This window comes from Pistacia vera, unplaced genomic scaffold (genome assembly GCF_008641045.1).
Source record: "Pistacia vera cultivar Batoury unplaced genomic scaffold, PisVer_v2 Contig446, whole genome shotgun sequence".
Classification (NCBI taxonomy): domain Eukaryota; kingdom Viridiplantae; phylum Streptophyta; class Magnoliopsida; order Sapindales; family Anacardiaceae; genus Pistacia; species Pistacia vera.
In genome coordinates, this window is record NW_022196275.1 from 222,635 (window position 1) to 241,390 (window position 18,756).

At 38.7% G+C, this 18,756-nt stretch overlaps 1 non-coding gene across 1 annotated transcript; it reads left to right on the top strand.

Annotated features, from left to right (window-relative positions):
* The first annotated feature begins 17,820 nt into the window (after positions 1-17,820).
* LOC116144540 lies at positions 17,821-17,927 on the top strand. Its single transcript, XR_004130269.1, has one exon. It is a non-coding gene; the product is annotated as a small nucleolar RNA R71 (small nucleolar RNA).
* The last annotated feature ends 829 nt before the right edge of the window (positions 17,928-18,756 follow it).

Below are 18,756 nucleotides of genomic sequence, written 5' to 3' on the forward strand. Positions count from 1 at the left end.
TGGATAAGTGGCTCATCATCATGTACCTTGATTCCTGCTCGAGTGCATAAAGTTGAAATGAGATGTGGGAAAGGGTAACTCCCTCACCCTGGTTTGGCTGCATGTTGAATGTTGTTCAGGATAATTTGTCCCACATCCATTCTCTTTCCTGTGGCAATGGAATAGAGCAATAATGCCTTCTCATAAGTCACCGTACTATAGTGCGTTTTCGACATCATCCTCACACTAATAATATACTGCCACAACCGAGCCATCGGTGTCAAATTAATTCCCTTGATGCTTTTCTTGCCCTTTTTTGAAACCTCCCAAGTGTTGTTCGATTTTATAATGACCGGAAGAATGATATCATCCTCAAATTGTGTCTTCCTAAAATCAGCATAATCATTTCGGTCAATTTTAGGTAGGTTATAGAATTCATTAATGACCTTCACGGTAAAGGCCACATCAGTACCCCTCACAAACACAGTACTAGATTCACACTCCGGGAGGTTGACATAAAACTCTCTCACTAGCGGCTCTTCAACCGGTTGTGCAGGTGCACTCATAAATAGTTCCCAACGTCTCCCTCGACTCCAATCCATAGCCTGGCTCGCAGTCAATCCATGCTCAGGAATAAATCCTTTATCTTTCCTTTGGGCTGCCCCTTCATAGTGTGTCCGAGCCTTGTCATTTACAAACTGGTTGTCCACTTTCTTTCCTTTTCCTTTACCCTTTGATGGTACCTTGAGTGGCATTTTCCCAAAACTACCAATTAACTCAACAATTCACTCAAAAAATATTCAACCCTAAGCGCCCTATGAACAACCACAATCAATCCTGAAGTAAAACAACACTTCCAAAATTCGCACCTAGACCCCCAAACTACAATTTTTCCAAACTCAACCAAACACTCCAAAATTCAAAACCCACACTCCTCAATACCACATAATGCAAAATCAACACTTCCTCAAGCACAATCAACGCACAATATCACAAAAATTTCACAACTCTACCAACAATGAATATTTTCAGATCCACAAATCTGAACTCAAAAATTTGCGATTAAAAGCTTAGGGAACTTGAAATCTTACCTAAACTAGGGAGTAATTGCCACCAATTTAGCCAAAATCATCCTAGACTGCAAAATCCCCAATTTCTTGAAACCACAAATTTCTTCAATTTTTCGAAAAGATCTTGGTTAGAACGAGTTGTTTTGGTGTTTAGAAAGGTTAAGGAGCGAGAAAATTTGTTGGGAAATCACTGGGAAGGCTCTAGATTGAAGTAGGAAAATTTTTCTCTCAAATGTGTTTGAGAAGTTTTGCAAAAAATGAAGGGTCGCGCAAAGTATTTATAAAAACTAGGTTTCGCCGCGACGAAGTTCTTCACTTGAAAACCCTAAAAACTAAACCCAGTCGATGCCGCGGCAAAGACAAATTCTTTGCCGCGGTGAAAAATTACGGAAGCTCATCACCTCGGCGAAGAACAATCTTTGCCAAGGCGAATTTTCCTTAGTGAATTTTTGCCCACTTTGCTTCGCCGCAGCGAACCAAAATTCTTCACTGCGGTGGGAAAATACAGAGGCACATTGCCTCGGCAAAATAAATACTTCGCCGTGGTGAAGTCTGGGACTTTTCGAATTCCAAATTTTTCAAAAATGTGCTTCGTCGCGACGAAAACTAGACAAATTCCATTTTTCGCCTTGATTTGATAATTCACCTGAAACACCCAGGAACACACATATTAGACTTCATCTAAAAATAATAAGAAACTAAACAACTTCAAAATAATAAATAAACAATAAAAAATGAAAACACTTGGGTTGCCTCCCAATGAGCGCTTGTTTATAGTCGGAAAGCTCAACTCTCTCAAGTTCTCATGTTGGAATGTTAAGCCAGAGGGGAATTGACTTGAAACTCATCACTCCATTGATGTATGGCTTCAACCTCTGGCCATTGACCTTAAATGTGCCTTTTTCTTCATGTGACACTTCCACTGCTCCGAATGGGTAAACTCTTGTAACTATGAAGGGTTCAGACCACCTAGATCTAAGTTTTCCTAGGAAAAGCCTAAGTCTAGAGTTAAACAACAACATTTTCTGACCCACTTCAAAGTTCTTCTTCCTTATATGCTTGTCATGCCACTTCTTGATCTTTTCCTTGTACATTCTAGCATTCTCATAAGCTTCGAGATGGAACTCATCGAGTTCATTCAAAGTCAGCATCCTTTCTTCGCCAGCAACTCGTAAATCCATGTTGAGCTGCTTCACTGCCCAGTTGGCCTTATGCTTGAGTTCTACCGGCAAGTGACATGTCTTCCCATAGACCATCCTGAATGGAGATATACCAATCGAAGTCTTAAATGTAGTTCAGTAGGCCCATAATGCATCATCAAATTTTCGTGACCAATCTTTCCTAGATGCATTAATTGTCTTTTCTAAAGTTCCCTTAAGTTCTATGTTCGACAGTTCCACTTGCCAGCTCATCTATGGATGGTAAGGTGTTACCACTCTATGTTTCATCCCATAGTTTCCCAACAGGGCATCAAATTGCCTATTGCAAAAGTGCGATCCTCCATCACTAATGATTGCCAATAGTACTCCAAATCTTGAGAAAATGTTCTTTCTCACAAAATTAATCACTACCCTGGCATCATTAGATGGCAATGCAACTGCTTCCACCCACTTTGATACGTAATCCACTGCTACCAAAATGTATGTGTTCCCAAAAGAATTTGGGAAGGGACCCATGAAGTCAACTCCCCACACATCAAACAGCTAAACTACAACGATGTTGTTCAACGACATCTCATCTCTTTTTGAAATATTACCACTACGTTGACATTGGTCGCATTCCTGAACCATCCAGAAAGAATCCTTAAAAAGGGTTGGCCAATAAAACCTAGATTGAAGAACCTTGGCTATTGTCCTAGCTCCTCCAAAATGGCCACCTACTTCCCTCTCATGATAATGCCTTAAAGTACTCTCCATTTCCTCTTCCAGAACACACCTACATATCATCTGATCAGCACAGTGTCTATAAAGGAATGGCTCTTCCCAGAAGTAGTATTTCAAATATGAGAAAAACTTCCTCTTTTGTTGGAAGGTCATGCCAATAGGGAGCACTCTCGCTGACAAGTAGTTTGCAAAATCTGCATACCACGGTGTTTCCTCCATTCTTATCAATTTCTCATCTGGGAAAGTTTCTTTGATTTGGGTTTCTTCTTCATTTCCCTGAATTGGTCATTCAACCCTTGACAAATGGTCCGCCACCACATTTTCTGACCCTTTCTTATCTCGTATCTCCAACCCAAACTCTTGTAGCAATAGGATCCATCTTATTAGCTGAGGTTTCACTTCTTGCTTTGCTAATAGGTGCTTGATGTTAGGAAATGGTCCATATACACAACGGAAAACAAAAACATAATAACAAGGATTGTTCCCATTGAGCCAAGATCAAACATACAATTTTAGAGTTTATGTTAAAATAGAAATCTATAGAAATTAATCATGAGTTTAGAAATACATACGCACATTTGGAGGCTCCTCCAAATTTGTCTTTGAACGTTTTTGCTACCGACCCAAGTGTAGGATCGAACCAATGAAGTCCACACGAAGACAATCACAAAGAACTAAGGAGGGATTTGCTAGATCCTCCTTAGCTTTAAGATTAAAGAAGAAAAATCAAATGAATTGATTTTGGGCAAAATGGTATACTACTGTGGGAGAGGAAATGCGGCTATGGGGCTTTTCATTTTTCAATCAAATGAGTGTAATGTCTAATGCTTAATAAAAATCTCTGCACTTTTTCTTGTTTTATAGTGATTTTTAATAGCCCTATTCCCTTACGGAATATGCTTGGTCTTCAACCCAAACACCCCATGTTACCAAACACTTCTAATTAGATATTTATTTTTATTTCATCACTATCTCAATTAAAATCAATTAATATATATTTAATCTATATATTAACATTTAACAATAATGATGATTTAATTAAATATATGCGAATATATATTTAAACGTAATTTCATTTATTTAATTTTTCTAATAAACTAAATAAAGGCTACGACCTCAGCAAATTTAATTGCATTGTGAAATTACCAAAATACCCTTTCACCCAAAAAGACGAAAACACCCTTCTTTCTTCTTGAGTCTTAAATTATCTTCTATGTGTGTGACCCATAGGCTCCTCATCATACAGGCAATGTATAGTATCGCGATTAACACCAATTAATCGTCTCCCTAATACACAAACCAAGATTGACCCCTAGCAAGGCATCATGGCCACCCGATAGATTCGAATTCAGCAAAGTAGCTACCTGTCAATGATATGGTTACCGTACAATTTGATCCTTTCATCATATGTTATCTCAACGATACGAAGGCATAGAAATAATGTCAACTTCAGTTACTCTCAATATTATGTATTCAGTTTCTGGACCAATGACCTATATTATAAACTGGATAGAGCAACAACTCAATCCCACTGTGGCCACAGTTTTAGTGTCATTGCCATATACTGAATTGCGCCGTGAGATAAATTCTCCCGTACCTGGGAGTGATGAATCCTCTGTCAATCCACCAGTCTTGATACACTCCTCGATGCAGCCAATCACCACCATATTGACAGCTTTGAATAGAGCTGCGTTAGGCTAGTGTCAAACTGCACCAATCGGTGCACAAGGTGCTCCGGTGATCCCAAGTCTAAGGATCACATGTACCACCATTCGTTAGAGGATTTGTTCCATAGACACTGGGGTTACCATCCATATGGAATCCTCTGGTAGGTCTGTCTAGTGAACTTGCTGCGGTATATCCGCCTACAGTAAGCACCCATATGTTGCACTAGGTTGTCACCAAACAACCTTGACAAGTGAGATCAGTCACTGCCTTTCGACAGGGTCGTTTGACACTATGATAGCCTTACCGTATTATTTGTGCCCTAACTTTAGAATAATACTAGGGCTACGGATGTTTCTAGAATGACCACCATATGTGCTCATAGGGTTCTCACTATCAAGATTTGAAACACTTGATACCCTCGTCACGGTTTTACCATTCTAAGGACATATATCAATACATATTGCAATAATAATGATTTATGCGATATAGAATAAAATGCCTTTTATTGATTAATGAAAATTATTACAAAGAGTCAATTCTACAATAATTGATTGGCCTAGGGCATATACTCTAACAATCTCCCACTTGCATATAGCCAATCATTCATGTATTTAATACCAAATGATCTCAAGTGCCTTTCATGCTTCTGCTGCGATAGAGGCTTTATCAGTGGATCTGCGAGATTGTCGTCAGTATGCACTTTACTAATTTGCACGTCTTTCCTCTCAACTATCTCTCTGATGAGATGGAATCGTCTGAGTATGTGTTTGGACTTCTGATGAGACTGTGGTTCCTTGGCTTGAGCAATTGCTCTATTGTTGTCACAATAGATATCTATAGGATCAACAATCGTGGGAACCACACCAAGTTCAGTGATGAACTTCTTAATCCAGATTGTCTCCTTGGCCACATCTGACAATGCAATATACTCAGCCTTCATTGTAGAATCCGCTACAGTGCTTTGCTTGGAGCTTTTCCAACTCACTACACCGCCATTGAGACAAAATACAAACCCTGATTGCGATCAATAATCATCTTTGTCCGTTTGGAAACTAGCATCACTGTATCCTCTTACAGTGAGCTCATCTTCCCTTCCATAAACCAAGAACATATCCTTAGTCCTTTTCAGGTACTTAAGAATATTCTTGACAGCCATCCAGTGATGCTCACCTGGATTCGATTGATATCTACTACAAGTGCTCAAAGCACATGAGACATCAATCCGAGTACATAGCATGGCATACATGATGGATCCAATTGTTGATGCATATTGGATCCTCTTCATCTTATCTCTCTCATCTTATGTTCTAGGACACAATTCCTTAGAGAGATAAACACCATGTGCATCAGAAGAAAGCCCTTCTTGGATTCTTCCATACTGAATCTTTTCAGTACTTTGTCAATATATGCACTCTAACTTAGGCCAAGCAACTTATGCGATCTATCACGATAGATCTATATTCCAAGGATGTAGGTTGCTTTCCCTAAGTCCTTCTTGGAGAAGCACTTGGATAACCAAGTCTTTACCGACTGCAAGTTCGGTATATCATTCCCGATTAGAAGTATGTTAGAGTAGATGCCCTAGAGCCAATCAATTATTGTAGAATTGACTCTTTGTAATAATGTTCATTAATTAATAAAAGGCATTTTATTCTATATCGTGTAAATCATTATTATTGCAATATCGATTAATATATGTCCTTAGAATGGTAGAACCCTGACGAGGGTATCAAGTGTTTCAAATCTTGATAGTGAGAACCCTATGAGCACATATGGTGGCCATTCTAGAAACGTCCGTAGCCCCAGTATTATTCTGAAGTAAGGGCATAGATAATACGGTAAGGCTATCATAGTGTTGAACGACCCTGTCGAAAGGTAGTGGCTGATCTCACTTGTCAAGGTTGTTTGGTGACAACCTGGTGCAACACATGGGTGCTTGCTGTAGGCAAATACACTACAGCAAGTTCATTGGACTGACCCACCAGAGGATTCCATATGGATGGTAACCCTAGTGTCTATGGAACAAATCCTCTAACGAATGGTGGTACACGTGATCCTTAGACTTAGGATCACCAGAGCGCCTTGTGCACCGATTGGTGCAGTTTGGCACTAGCCTAACACAGTTCTATTCAAAGCTATCAATATGGTGGTGATTGGCTGCATCGAGGAGTGTATCAAGATTGGTGGATTGACAGAGGATTCATCACTCCTAGGTACGAGAGAAGTTATCTCACGGCACAATTCAGTATATGGCAATGACACTAAAACTGTGGCCACAGTGGGATTGAGTTGTTGCTCTATCCGGATTATAATATGGGTTATTGGTCCAGAAACTGAATAAATAATATCGAGAGTAACCAAAGGTTGACACTATTTCTATGCCTTTGTCTCATCGAGAAAACGTTTGATGAAATGATCGAATTGTACAGTAACCATATCATTGACATGTAGCTACTTTGCTGAATCCAAATCTATTAGGTGACCATGATGCCTTGCTAGGGGCCAATCTTGTTTTGTGTATTAGTGAGACGATTAATTGGTGTTAATTGCGATACTATACACTGCCGGTATGATGAGGAGCCTATGGGTCACACACATAGAAGATAATTTAAGACTCAGGAAGAAAGAATGACGTTTTCGTCTTTTTTTGGGGTGAAAGGGTATTTTGGTAATTTCACAATGCAATTAAATTTGCTGAGGTCATAACCTTTATTTAATTTGTTAGAAAAATTAAATAAGTGAAATTACATTTAAATATGTGTTCGCATATATTTAAATAAATTGTCATTATTGTTAAATGTTAATATATTAATTGATTTTAATTGAGATAATGATGAAATTAAAATAGATATATAATTTGGATTGTTTGGAAACAAGGGGTGTTTGGGTTGGAGCCCAAGCCTATTCCATATGGGAATAGGGCAATTAAACTTTACTATAAATGAAAAGTTAAATTGATAGAAAAGTTAAGTCAGTTCATTATTTCATTTTCATTGGGAAAGGAAAAGACACAGCCCCTTGAAAAACACTCTCACGCTACTTTTTGGTTGTTGGCCAAAATCAAATTCTTTTGATTTCTTCTTCTTTGTTTCTTAAGGCTAAGAAGGATCTAGCAAATCCCTCCTTAGCTCCTTGTGATTGTCTTCGTGTGGACTTCTGCGGTTCGATCATACACTTGGATCGGTAGCAAACGCATTCAGAGACAATATTGGTGGAGCCTCCAATGTGGGTATGATTCTTAAACCTTGAATAGATTTTCCTACAGATTTGATTATTTTGTATAAACTATGATTTTTGTACCCAGATCTTGGCTCAATGGGAACGATCCTTTGTTATTATGTTTTTGTTTTCCGCTGCGTATATGGACCCTTATCGACATACAACACTAGGAATACTACTGCATTCCCACTCACTTTCTTGTAAACACAGGGCTCATCTTCGTTCTTGATAAAACTGAATTCTTTTACGGTTTCATCAAAACGAATGTTCCAGCTCCTTAAAGCTTGCTTGAGTCCATAAATGGATCTCTACAACTTGTATACCTTATTAACTTGACTATCAAGAACAAAACCATTAGGTTGTGTCATATACACATCCTCCTCAAGGTTTCCGTTCAGGAAAGCAGTTTTGACATCCATTTGCCAAATCTCATAGTCATGATATGCAGCAATTGCAAGCACAATCCGGATGGATTTAATCATGGCAACTGGCGAAAAGGTTTCTTCATAGTCAATCCCATGAATTTGTTTGAAACCCTTTGGCAACTAGTCGTGCTTTATATGTATGCACGTTGCCATCCATGTCAGTCTTCTTCTTGAAGACCCATTTACACCCTATGAGTTTTACCCCTTCATGTGGTTCCACTAGAGACCACACTTGGTTCTGGTACATGGAGTCCATCTCAGATTTCATGGCTTCTAACCATTTAATGGAATTTGGATCCGATATAACGTCTTTGTAGGTTCTGGGTTCATCGTCTTGGTAGACTAGTACATCACCATGTTGAGTCACGAGATAATCATATCTCTCGGGCTCATGGCATACTCTCCCAGATCTACGTAGCTCCTGTGCTACCTGAGGTGGTTCACTTTGATCCATAAGTTGTGGAGTAACCTCCTCATGATGCTCAACCAATTCCTATGGCACATCATCCTGTCCTTTGTCTAGTATATGTTGTGGTTCTATAACTTCATCGAGTTCTACTTTTTTCCCTCTAGTACTTCTTAGAAAATATTCCTTTTTTAGGAAGGCACCAGATCGAGCAACAAAAATTTTGCGCTTCTGGGTGGCAGAAATAGTATCATTTGGTCTCCTTTGGATACCCCACAAATATACATTTACACGATTTTGGGCCCAACTTGTTCGAAGTCAATTTCTTAACATAAGCTTCACAACCCCAAATCCTTAGATAAGACAAGTTGGGCTTTTGCCCACTCCATAGTTCATATGGAGTCTTATCTACAGACTTTGACGGCACACGATTCAAAATGCGAGTCGCAATCTCTAAGGCATAACCCCAGAACGATGTAGGTAAATCACTAAAACTCATCATGGACCTAACCATGTCAAGTAAGGTCCTGTTCCTTCTTTCAGACACTCCATTGTGTTGGGGTGTATAAGGAGGGGTGAGTTGTGATACTATCCCAATTTCCTTCAGGTACTCTGAAAACCTTGAGCTTAAGTATTCAACTCTTCGATCCAACCGAAGAGCTTTAATACTTTTGCCTAACATATGCTGTACTTCATTCCTGAATTCCTTGAATTTATCAAAGGCTTCATATTTATGTCTCATAAGGTAGACATAACCATATCTACTAAAATCATCAGTAAATGTGATGAAGTATGAATATCCACCTCTAGCCTCAACTATTAGTGGACCACATATATCACTATGGATGATGCCTAACAGCTTAGTAGCCCTTTCACCTTGTCCTGTGAAATGAGACTTGGTCATCTTGCCTAACAGGCATGACTCGCATACCTAAAATGACTGAAAGTCAAAAGGGTCCAAAACTCCATCCCTTTGAAGTTTTGCAATGCAGGTCTTATTAACATGACACAATCTATAGTGCCAGAGATATGTCTGGTTTTGATCGCTATGTTTAGCTTTCTTGGTTTCAATATTAGGAATATATTTATTGTTTAAATCAAGAATATATAATCCATTATATAACCTTGTAATTCCAAATAGAATACTATTCAAATTAAAGGACAACAATCCATTAGATATCTCAAAATGATACCCTATATTATCCAAAGCAGATACTGAAATAATATTTCTAGAAATAGCAGATACTGAAATAACAGTTATGTAGTTCCAATAACAAGCCCGTAGGCAAAGATAAACAGTAAGTACCTATGGCCAATGCAGCCACATGTGCTCCATTTCCAACTCGTATGTCCACCTCTCCCTTGGCGAGCACTCTACTCTACCTTAGTCCCTACACATCAGTACAAATGTGAGTACCACATCCTGTGTCAATGACCCAAGATGTTGAGGGAGAGAAATTAATCTCAATCATAAAAATACCTGAAGTCATAGCCTCTGATTTCTTCTTGCTTGTGAAGAAAGCCTTGCAGTGTTTCCTCCAATGGCTAGGCTTGCCACAAAAGAAGCAGACTACTTTGTCTTTCCCTATGCCACTCTCATGCCCAAGAGCAACCTGTCCTTTGGGCTTAGGCTTGGGTTTGGCCTTGGCCTTACCCTTGCCGTTACCTTTTGTTTTACTGGTAGCAACCAGTAAAACAGGCTTGGCTTTTTTCAAGTCCTGCTCTGTAGTCCTCAACATATTCAGAAGTTCTGATAGGGTTTTCTCCATCGTGTTCATATTGAAATTCATTATGAACGGAGCATAAGAGTCAGGCAAGGATTGCAGAATTAAATCCATTTGTAATTCTGCATCCAAGCCACATCCCAAAGTCTCAAGCCTCTCTATGTGCTCGATCATCTTGAGCACATGAGGACCAACTTGGGCTCCCTCAGTCAAACGACTCCCAAACAGTGCTTTCAACACCTTGTACCTCTCATGTTGAGCATTTGTTTCGTAAAGCTCCTTGAGTTGTAGAATAATGGAAGAAGCATCCATATTCTCATGTTGCTTTTGCAGCATAGGTGTCATTGATGCTAAGATCAAGCATTGTACACTATTAGCATCATCAAGGAACTTTTGATAAGTCTCCTTTACTTCCGGAGTGGCATCAGGATCAGGCTCAGCCAGGTATGGCTTTTCAAGGATATACAATTATTTTTCTAATTTGAGTATAATCTAAAGATTACGATACCAGTCTGAGAAATTGGATCCATCCAACCTTTTTTCTTTCTCGATTATCGGTCGTAGGTTTAGAATGCTCATTTTGGTGAATTTACAATTGCAGAAAAGATAAAGTTATTATAAAGTTCATTATTATTTAATATGGTCTTTTATTAAATGATGCTCCCACTATTTTACTCAAGCCAATAGCCCTCACTATTAACTCGGGAAAGCCCGTTGACTTTCCTAGTGGACCGAGATCCCATCCTGACCATTTCAAACCTTCGCTTTGGCGAACAAGCCAAAATAAGCTGATTAGGTAGGCCAACAAACTTACTCCACACCAGTTGATAGCTCCCATTATCAACATCAAATGTGAAGAAACCAACAAGCAATCACACAATCTAATGGCTCCAACCATTGTCCTTAAGTGTGATTCTCAGTATCAGTAGAATGGACACTGCATGTCATCACGTACACACAATATGTGTACTGCTCTACTATGCTTATGACGCATTTATCAACCTTTGCTTTGGCGAACAAGTAAAACCGTCATTTTAAGTTGACCCATCATCATTAAGGAAAACTCCAATGCCCTTTAACCTCCCACTGGTAGAAGTGTACCCTTCGCTTTGGTAAACAAGGTTTTGATGAACAGTGGTTTGATTAAAACCATGATGATGGAAGGCATACGTGACTTAATATACTTTAATTGAGGGTTTTTATTTATTGTCTAGTCAGATTATTATCTTTGTTAGAATGACATTATTTGGCATGTTATTGAACATTCAACCTTAGCATGCATTCTAAACATAATATAATACGTGCCGATACATGGCCCAACTAAAACCGATTTCCTTGAGCCTAGAGGAATTGGTGGGTCACCTAGGGGTCCTGTAATAAACATCTTGAGTCTTCAAGTATGGTTGCTTCGTCCTTTGCTCCGTCTTCAAGTATATTATAAAAACATCATTCTAAATTTGCAATAAAATAATTATACAAATTCTTTACATCAATAAATTTAGAAACCTCAATTTACATTCGAAGGGAATGAGATGAGAAGAAAATGTACATTGAGAAGAGGAGAAAGGCAGGACACACAGGCCCTATTTAATAAATTTACAACCATACATGCCCAAAAAATTTTAAAACATTTACCCTTAGGTCTAAGGCTTATGTACCGGACACCATGCAATAGACAAACAAGTACAAAGCATACATTTCAAAAACAATCAATTGTTGAAATTTGTAGGTTAATTATCATTTACCCCCTCACAATTTACAGATCTATGTTTGGTCCAAAAGTCTTGAAACTTTACAATTTGACCCCTTCACACTCGGAAGTGCGCTCACTGTGGCGATGGGTTAGATCGCTGCAGCGTGCATTGATTACTTGACATTCATGCTATCACCGCGGTGATTTCATACATCGTCATTGTGATGGCTTATATCACCGCAGCGAGCGCTGTTTTCGTACAGCCCTCGTCCAAAGGACGATCACTGTAGCGATGCTTTATATCACCGCGGCGAGCGTTGGTTTCATCACTAGCATCAGCGTGAAGAACGCTCACTGTAGCGATGGGTTATATTGCCGTGGCGAGCGTCCACAGATCTGTAGCTTTGGATCTATTCATACAGTAACCATATACACTTCAAACGGATTTTCAATCAATCATACATACTGATTTCAACCAAAAATCCATCACCAATATGCCAAACTTGCAAATCATCAACAAATTAAATTAATCGATTAATAGATTTCTTAAAACATGATTTTAAGGCAACATAATATCATCAAATACATGTTATCAACCATCCACATAAAAACTATAAAATTTGGTATCCTAGCCTCTGATACCACCGTTAGGAAATGGTCCATATACGCAGCGGAAAACAAAAACATAATAACAAGGATCGTTCCTATTGAACCAAGATCAAAGGTATAATTTTATAGTTTATGTTAAAATAGAAATCTACAGAAATTAATCATGAGTTTAGAAATACATACGCACGTTTGGAGGCTCATCCAAATTTGTCTTTGAACGTTTTTGCTACCGACCCAAGTGTAATATCGAACCAATGAAGTCCACACGAAGACAATCACAAAGAATTAAGGAGGGATTTGCTAGATCCTCCTTAGCTTTAAGATTAAAGAAGAAAAATCAAATGAATTGATATTGGGCAAAATGGTATATTGCCGTGGGAGAGGAAATGGGGCTGTGGGGTTTTTCCTTTTTCAATCAAATGAGTGTAATGTCTAATGCTTAAGAAAAATCTCTACACTTTTTCTTTTATAGTGATTTTTAATAGCCCTATTCCCTTATGGAATAGGCTTGGGCTTCAACCCAAACACCCCATGTTACCAAACACTCCCAATTAGATATTTAATTTTTATTTCATCATTATCTCAATTAAAATCAATTAATATATATTTAATCTATATATTAACATTTAACAATAATGATGATTTAATTAAATATATGCGAGCATATATTTAAACGTAATTTCACTAATTTAATTTTTCTAATAAATTAAATAAAGGCTACGACCTCAGCAAATTTAATTGCACTGTGAAATTACCAAAATACTATTTCACCTAAAAAGACGAAAACACCCTTCTTTCTTCTTGAGTCTTAAATTATCTTCTATGTGTATGACCCATAGACTCCTCATCATACCGGCAGTGTATAGTATCGCGAGTAACACCAATTAATCGTCTCACTAATACACAAACCAAGATTGGCCCCTAGCAAGGCATCATGGCTAGCTGATAGATTCGAATTCAGCAAAGTAGCTACCTGTCAACGATATGGTTACCGTACAATTCGATCCTTTCATCATACGTTATCTCGACGAGACGAAGGCATAGAAATAGTGTCAACCTTTGGTTACTCTCGATATTATGTATTCAGTTTCTGGACCAATGACTTGTATTATAAACTGGATAGAGCAACAACTCAATCCCATTGTGGCCACAGTTTTAGTGTCATTGCCATATACTGAATTGTGCCGTGAGATAACTTCTCCCGTACCTGAGAGTGATGAATCCTCTGTCAATCCACCATAGTCTTGATACACTCCTTGATATAGCCAATCACCATCGTATTGACAGCTCTAAATAGAACTGTGTTAGGCTAGTGTCAAATTGCATAAATCGGTGCACAAGGTGCTCCGATGATCTCAAGTCTAAGGATCACATGCACCACCATTCGTTAGAGGATTTGTTCCATAGACACTGGGGTTATCATCCATATGGAATCCTCTAGTGGGTCTGCCCAGTGAGCTTGCTGCGGTATATTTGCCTACAGCAAGCACCCATGTGTTGCACCAGGTTGTCACCAAACAACCTTGACAAGTGAGATCAGTCACTGCCTTTCGATAGGGTCGTTCAACACTATGATAGCCTTACCGTATTATCTGTGCCCTTACTTCAGAATAATACTGGGGCTACGGATGTTTCTAGAATGGCCACCATATGTGCTCATAGGGTTCTCACTGTCAAGATTTGAAACACTTGATACCCTCGTCATAATTCTACCATTCTAAGGACATATATCAATACATACTGCAATAATAATGATTACGCGATATAGAATAAAATGCATTTTATTGATTAATGAACATTATTACAAAGAGTCAATTCTACAATAATTGATTGGCTCTAGGGCATCTACTTTAACACTTGAGTGTTGAATGGTCCGTGTAGACTATCACCTTGGCACCTAGCAAATATGAACGAAATTTATCAAAAGCAAAAACCACAGCCAACAATTCTTTTTCAGTGGCAGTGTAATTTAATTGTGCATCAGCGAGTGTTTTGCTAGCATATTGTATTACATGCAACACTTTGTTTTTCCTCTGTCCTAACACTACTCCTAATGCAAAGTCACTAGCATCACACATCAATTCAAATGGTAGTCCCCAATCGAGAACTACAATAATATGTGTAGACACTAATAACTTTTTTAGAGTTTGAAAGGCACGCATGCATTCATCATTAAAATCAAAAGCAACATCTTTAATCAATAAATTGCAAAGGGGTTTAGAGATCTTAGAAAAATCCTTGATGAACCATCTATAAAACCCTTTATGCCCTAATAAACTTCAAACTGCTTTAACATTGGAGGGTGGTGGCAGCTTCTCAATCATGTCTATCTTTGGTCGATCCACTTCTATGCCATCTTTTGAGATTTTATGACCCAGCACTATCCCTTCTTGGACCATGAAGTGGCACTTCTCCCAATTGAGCACCAAGTTCATCTCTTGACATCGCTGCAAAACAAAAGAGAGATTAGATAAGCAATTATCAAAGGACAAACCAAAAACAGAGAAGTCATCCATGAATACTTCTATAAACTACTCCACCGTATCTCCAAAGATCGACATCATGCATCTCTGAAATGTGGCGGTGCATTACCCAACCCAAAGGGCATCTTTCGGTAAGCAAAGGTACCATAGGGACAAGTGACGGTCGTCTTCTTTTGATCCTCAGGAGCGATGGCAATCTGATTGTATCCTGAATAACCATCCAAGAAATAGTAATAAGCATGCCCTACCAATCTCTACAACATCTAATCAATGAAAGGAAGTGGAAAATGATCCTTCCTTGTCGCTTCATTTAATTTTCGGTAGTCAATGCACACTCTCCAGCCTGTGACCGTCCTAGTTGGTATCAATTCATTACTCTTATTCTTTATCATTGTGATACCTCCCTTCTTTGGAACCACTTACACTGGACTCACCCATGGACTATCAAAAATGGGATAAATTATTCCCACATCTAGAAGTTTCACCACCTCCTTTCTCACCATTTCCTTCATCGAAGGATTCAATCTTCGTTGTGGTTGAACTCTAGGCTTGATATCATCCTCTATGAGTATCTTATGCATGCAAAAAGATGGAGAGATGCCTCTAATATTCGAAATAGTCCATCCAATTGCTAATCGATGTTATCTCAAAACCCGAATCAATTGCTCTTCTTCCAAATTGCTCAACTTTGAACTGATGATTACTGGGAATGTTTTCGATTCCCCAAGATACACATATTTGTGGTAGGAAGGTAAAGGCTTCAATTCAAGCTTTGGAGGTTCTTTCTTTCTTTCCTTTGCCTTCTCTTTCTCAAAATCAAATTCCTCAAATTCAAGATCTTGGTTCTCATCAATCGGCTGAAGTACTTCCAACAATCTAGCACATTCATTCTTTGCCGACTCATCTACCTCTATTATTATTGATTGGGCAATACACGCTTCTAGAGGTAGTTGTGGAGTGTTCTCTTAAATGACCTCCGCTACTAGTTTATCCACAACATCAACACTAAAGCATGAATTTGACTCAGATGGAAACTTCATAGCTTCAAACACATTGAACGTTACTGTTTCATCTTGAACTCTTAATAGCAACTTTCCTTCTTGCACATCAATGAGTGCTCTTCCCGTGGCCAAAAATGGTCGGCCCAAAATAAGAGGCATTTCCTTATCCTCCTCTATGTCCAATACAACAAAATCTGCCAGAAAGATAATCTTGTCCACCTTCACCAGCACATCTTCAATTATACCCCGTGGATGTTTTATGGACCTATCTGCAAGTTGCAACGACATGGTCGTTGACTTCACTTCACCAATTCCCAATTTCTGAAAACAGAAAAAGGCATTAAATTGATGCTAGCACCTAAATCACATAAAACTTGATCAAAAGTAATATCTACTATAATGCAAGGAATAGTAAAACTCTCTGGATCTTTGAGTTTCAGGGGTATCTTCTTCTGGAGAATGGCGCTGCACTCCTCCGTGAGCATCACTGTTTCCTCATCCTTTAACTTCTTTTTGTTTGATAAAATCTCCTTGAGAAATTTCGCGTAGCTCGGCATCTGCAAAAGGAATGTTAATATGCAATTTTCTAAATATTTCAATGAATTTGGAAAACTGCTTATCCTGATTCTTTTTCTTCAGTCTCTGAGGAAATGGCATAGGAGGGGTGTGATGTGCCAATTCTGGTGGTATCTCGGGAAATGGAAATTTCTCTTTCCTTTGTCTTTGCCTCTCTTCCCGTTTCTGTACTTCTTCCCTAGAACTAAAGGGTTTCTCTTCAGCTACGATCTCTTTATCTACTTCCTCATCATATTCCTCATTTTCATTTGGTGGCTTTTCTTCTTTCCCTGCTTGCTCCACTTTTCCAAAACTATCCCACTCCTCAAAATTATTGCATTTGCTTGCTCACGTGGGTTAGTCACTGTGTTGCTTGGTAAAGACCCCTGTGGTCTCTCATTTAGCTTTTTAGGCAATTGCCCCATCTGTACCTCCAGATTCTGAATGGACGCCCCTTGATTTTTGAAATTTGTTCTTGTCTTATTCATAAAACCTGTGGTCTCTTGCATAAACTTCCCAAACATGTCCTCCAATTTTGTCACTCTTGGGTCTCCTGGTTGATTCTTCACCCCTGTTTGGTTAGTTGGCAATGCTCTTTGGTTCCATTGATTGTTTTGTTGGTTTTGATTGCCCTAAGAGAGATTTGGATGATTCCTCCAACCCAGATTATATGTGTTGGAATAAGGATTGTTTGGTTGCCTCTGATTTCCTGCCAAGTTGTTAACTTGCTCCAATGATGACGATGATGAAGCAAATGTGTTCCCCACTTGACACTCACTGCTCACGTGACTACCTGCACAAAAATCACAAGTTAGTTGAGGAGCTTGAATAGAGTTTACCTGCATATTTCCCAACTGTTTCTGAAGTACTATGAGTTAGGCTGAAATGGTTGTATATGCATCAACTTCATGAAGACCCATAGATTTCTTCGGTTGCACCCTCTCATTACATCTTTGATAATTGTTACTTGCCTGAACTTCAAGCAACTCGTGAGCTTCTTCCGAACTCTTATTTTTGCAGTGCTCCTCCCAATGCTGCATCCACCATAGTTTGCACATTCACCATCAATCTGTTATAAAATGTTTGGACTTGCATCCAAACTGGCAAGCCATGATGTGGAAACCTTCTTAGTAATTCTTTGTATCTCTCCCAAGCCTCATACAATGATTCCGACTCTTCCTGTAGAAACGATGTGATATCATTTCTCAGCTTTGCCGATTTTGCTGGAGGAAAGAATTTGGTCAGGAACTTCTGTGTTAAATCGTTCCATGTTGTAATCGTTCCTGTTGGTAATGCTATTAACCATCCCTTAGCTTTATCCTTCAATGAAAATGGGAATAGTCTCAATCCGATGGCATCATTTGACACTTCGTTTGACTTGAAAGTATCACAAATCTCCAAAAAATTAGCAATGTGTAGATTTGGATCTAATCTCCCCTGAAATGTACTGACTGCTGAATCATCTGGATGATTGCTGGCTTTATCTCAAAGTTGTTGGCTTGTACTGCTGGTCTAGTAATACTCGACCCACTGCCATCAACTGAGGGAACTGAAAACTCTCTTAGTGTTCTATTTTCTGCCATCTCTACAACTATGACCTCTGGTTCCACTGTAGCCTCTCTTTCTCTTCTTTCTTTATTTAGTCTTCTAGTGGTTCTTTCAATCTCAGGATTAACAGGAACCACTGGCTGATGTCTTGCTCTTCGCATAAACTACATAGAAAAATAGAAAGAGTGAGATCACAAACCAACCTGAAAGGACAACAAAAATTAAACAAACAATAATTAAGCAAAAATAAAGCTCCAATCTAGCTAACACAAGAAAATTTTAATGTTAACACAAAATCCAATCCCCGGCAACGGCGCCAAAAACTTGATGCGCTGTAATTACAACATGCAATGGTAGCAAGTGCACTAGTCGCACAAAGTAATAAAGTGATGAGTCAGTATCGTTCCTGCTAAGCACTAAGTTTTCTATTGTTTTCAAGTGCGAAATTGTTTGGATTAATGGGAGAAAAATTAAACTTAAAGCTAAAACAAAA